This window comes from Pongo abelii, chromosome 4, assembly GCF_028885655.2.
Source record: "Pongo abelii isolate AG06213 chromosome 4, NHGRI_mPonAbe1-v2.0_pri, whole genome shotgun sequence".
Classification (NCBI taxonomy): Eukaryota; Metazoa; Chordata; class Mammalia; order Primates; family Hominidae; genus Pongo; species Pongo abelii.
Window position 1 is genome coordinate 143375384 of NC_071989.2, and position 4515 is coordinate 143379898.

A 4515-nucleotide genomic window follows, 5' to 3' on the forward strand; every position below is an offset into this window, starting at 1 on the left:
GATTGCTCCCATTAGCCTTGATTTCTCCTTTCTGGTGCTCTCACCCTTGACCTTTTGTATCCTACCTTGTATCAGACCTTAATTCCTCTACCCATAGATATTTATTTTCCTAGCACCAGCTGGGGAGGGCTGTGGACTGCAGAGTCATCCCTGACACCTGGATGCCAGTGATCAGCCTGCCTGAGATATGCCAGCTTTAGAATCCTGATGGAGGGAGGGAGGGGGAGGGCAGCAAAGAGACCCAGCAGTTATTTTATGCCTATCTGTCATAGGCACAGTGCCAAACACCATATATAACTTTTCACATTTTCCCTACTTTACGGATGAGGAAACAAGCTCAGAGAAGTTCTGTGGCAGTGAATGAGTGGTGGTGCTGTGAGTTAAACCCAGGCTCTGCCTAACTCCAAAGTTCGTGCTCTTAACCTCCATGATCTTGTCTTTGGCCCTCATTTCCCCACCACACCCGGAGGTAGGCTGGGCTGGGTGGGCTAAGGCAGGGCCTTCCTAGGCCTTGCTGGCCAGAGCAGGAGGCTGGTGAAAGCCCAGGACTTAAGGGACTTCAGAGGGGGACGTGGTTCCCTCTCACCCAAGGGGGAGCTCTTGACCTGCTGGAGGATCCGGGGCAGTGTAGCATCCCTGCTGGGGGCTTGGAAGTGCCACTACCCCCAAGGAAGCAAAGCAAGAGGCTTCCCTGGGGAACCTGTCTGGAGGGGAGGGAGGCTGGACATGTTGATCAAGAAAGAGCGTCTTCACTCAGAAATCCTCCAGCAATACGAGGTCAGTGAGATGAAAATGAGTAATTTTGTGCTTCTGAAGCAACAACCCACTTGACAGCAATATTTAATGGTCACATCCAGGGTCTTTTCAAACCCTGACAGGAAATCCCGAGAGGTAGGCAGGTGGGGCCAATGCCCGCTGGACAGAGGGTTACTGGGGCTCTGTGAAGTGACGTCATGCCCTGGGAAGAGCCTAGCTCACGGGCTAGGATTTGGGCTTCTGGACTCCCCGAGGGGATCGTGCCTTCCTCCAGGCCCCTCCACCAGCCTGGGCTCAGTGGATATTCCTGCCTGGAGGAGCTGAGTGAGTCTCTGTGAGCCTGGGGGGCTGGGTGGGCTTCAGTAGCCCCACTGTGGGCTCTGGACTATGGGAGAGTTGAGAGGCCTTGGTGGAGTTAATGCCAAGCTTGGGAGAAGCCAGGGGTTCACCATGAATTGTGTGTGCCTGTACTCATTCCGGCCTTGGTGACACAGTAGGAATGCCAGCTTGAGGGATGGAGGAAGGATCCTTGGCCACACTGTGCCTGGGGTGGGGTCTTTTGTGTAAGGGTATCCTTTATTGAGTTGCATTTACCCAGAGGGAGAGAGGTGTGTGTGTGTGTGTGTGTGTGTGTGTGCGTGCACGCGCGCGCCTGTGTGGGCATGTGTGTGCACGAAGAAGCTGGAGTCTGGGTGGGGATGAGCATCCATCCCAGTGTGTCCTGGAAAGTTCCCAGATAGGCCACAGGAGGGAACAGTTTGGGGAAACCCTTGCTGGGCCCCGCCACAGCCTCGCAGGCAGTGAAGTGGCCAGCCACTTTGTGGCTACGATGCCTTAGAGAGTTTGCCAAGCACTTTCTGTGAAGTCATTGGGATGTTAAACCCTTGGTTCAATTAAATGGGTTAATAAGCATTGTCTGATTTTGATGAAGAATAATAATATAATGCGATAATAGCAATAATGGTGCTATTAGCTGCGATTATCACACGTGCTGCACTGTCCCAGGCATGGAGGGGGGTGCAGCTCGCATTCCCGCATGCTCAGGCCGCGTTTTCCACTCATAAAACCCCATTCTTCAAAGCCTTTCCAGCCCAACTCCCGATATCCATTTTCAGGACAAATTACCAACACTTAAAAAAAATTGGTCCATTTTGCGTGAAAGCCAAGTTCAAATTACTGTTACTTTCCCCTTTATGTTGGAAACTTAAAAAAGGGTAGGGGTGGGAGCTGAGGGGGACACAGGGGACAGATAGAGGAGGCGAGGCAGAGGAGGGGGAAAGAGGGAGAACGGTGTATGGATGAAGAAGAAAAAAGCGAGCCTTCTTGTTTCAGTAAAAATGTATTTCTGGAATGATGTTTCAGTTTACTCAGGCAGAAAAATTAGAAATGGTGTGCTTATTAAACAGGCTAAGTAAGCATGACTATTTTTAGTAGTGTAGTAAAACCTTGGTAATTTGGACCTCTTTAATAAAGATTCCATGATCATGCTGGCTGGCAGGCACACACTGTGTGTGTGTGTGTGTTGTGTGTGTGTCAGGGCAAGGTAGGGGTGCAGATTGGTTGCTGAGTTGGAGGCTGGGGAGAGGGGAGGGTGCAAGAAGGGACGGAAGGAAAAGGGAAGGACTCCCTCTTAGGAGAACCTGCTTCAAACACTGAACTCTTTTGCTTAGTAATCAAAGATCATTACAAATTCTTCTCACTGAACACTCTTATTGGCACCTACTAGTATGACATCTGTTCAAAGAAGAATGTATTTGAAAACAAAAATTTCATTTCTGTAAAAATCTGTCAAGGTTTACTTGATAGCTATCATACTGGCCTCCCTCAAATGAGGCTGCATCCCAGGTAGGTGATGACTGGCACCTCAGTGGGAGGACAGGGGCAGTGAGCAGAAGGCTATTCTCTGTCCTGCGGGTCACAGGGTTTTGTATTTTTAAAGTAATCATTATTTTATTTCATCATTGCAAAACTGACACATTGTCAGTGCAAATAGACCTTGAAAGGGACAAATTTAAAAAATGCTAATTTTCCCCCTGTCAAAGGTAGCTGTTATTAACACTTTGTATATATCCATAAATTTCTCTGTGCATATATAAGAACGAAAATGGCACTGTGCTTAAGACTGTTTTGTTACTTGCCTTGTTTAGCTTTTTTGACAGAGAAGCTCGGTTAAAAAAAAAGGGCAATAATGAATCTATATTTAATTTTATGCTAAACTTACAAAGAAAAGTCATCCATCCCAGGTTGCTCTTTCCTGGCCACATAGTAGATGCTCGATAAAGGAAGTGTCCTTAATGAGGTCCCACTGCTATGCTGCATAGAAAGATGAGGAGTCAGGATGAGGGCCATGCAAGGGTTCAGCTGTTGTTGGGGCCTCCAAGGGGCTGCTGGTTGAAGAGGATTCTAGGGAAAGGTTTGCCAAACAGTGAACACAGCCCCTGGGAGTCCTGGGAACCAGCTCTAAATGCCTCTCTGGGTAACGAAGGGCATAAACACAGATATACTTTTTGAATAAAATTGAGGTAAAAATATACATAACATAAAATTTACCACTTTAACCTTTTAAGCTGTACAGTTCAGTGGCATTAAGTACATTCACATTGTTATGCAACCATCACCACCATCCATCTCCAGAGCTTTTCCATCCTTCCTGAGACTCTGTACCCATTAAACAGTAGCTCCCCTTTCCCCATCCCTCAGCCCTTGGCAGCCACCATTCTATTTTCTGTCTATGAATTCACCTCTTCTAGGAACTTCATGTAAGTGTAATCACAATCTTTGTCCTTTCATGACTGGCTTATTTCACTTATCACAATGTATTCAAGGTTCATCCATGTTGTAGTTGTGTCAGAATTTCCTTTTTAAGGCTGAATAATATTCCACCATATGTATACACCACATTTTGTTTATCCATTCATCTGCTGATGGGCACTGGGGTTGCTACCACTTTTTGGCTATTGCAATAAACATGTTTTAGCTATTGCTGTGAACATGGGTATGCAAATATCTCTCTGAGCCTCTGCTTTCATTTATTTTTGAGTATATACCCAGAAGAGAACTTACTGATCATATGGTAATTCCATGTTTAATTTTTTGAGGAATCATCATACTGTTTTTTTTTGTTGTTGCTGTTTGTTTGTTTGTTTTTGACAGACTCTCACTCTGTTGCCCAGGCTGGAGTGCAGTGGCATGATCTTGGCTCACTGCAACCTCCAACTCCTGGGTTCAAGCAATTCTCCTGCCTCAGCCTCCTGAGTAGCTGGGACTACAGGCATGTGCCACCATGCCCAGCTAATTTTTTTGTATTTTTAGTAGAGACGGGGTTTCACCATGTTGGTCAGGCTGGTCTCAAACTCCTGACCTCAAATGATCTGCCCACCCTGGCCTCCCAAAGTGTTGGGATTACAGGTGTGAGCCACCGTGCCTGGCCCATCATACTGTTTTCTGTAGTGGCTGTTCCATTTTACATTCCCAGAAGCAATGCACAAAGGTCCCAATTTCTCCGCATCCTTGTCAACACTTGTTATTTTCTTTTTTGATAATAGTCATCCTGATGGGTGTGAGGCGGTATCTCATTGTGGTTTTGATTTGCGTTTTCCTAATAACTAGCAATGTTGAGCCTCTTTTCATGTGCTTATTGGTCATTTGTATATCTTGTTTGGAGAAATGTCTATTCAAGCCCTTTGCCCATTTTTGAATTTGTTTTTTTTGTTGTTCAGAAACGCTTTTAAAAGCGGTGCGAAGAGCTGCCTGTGCTGA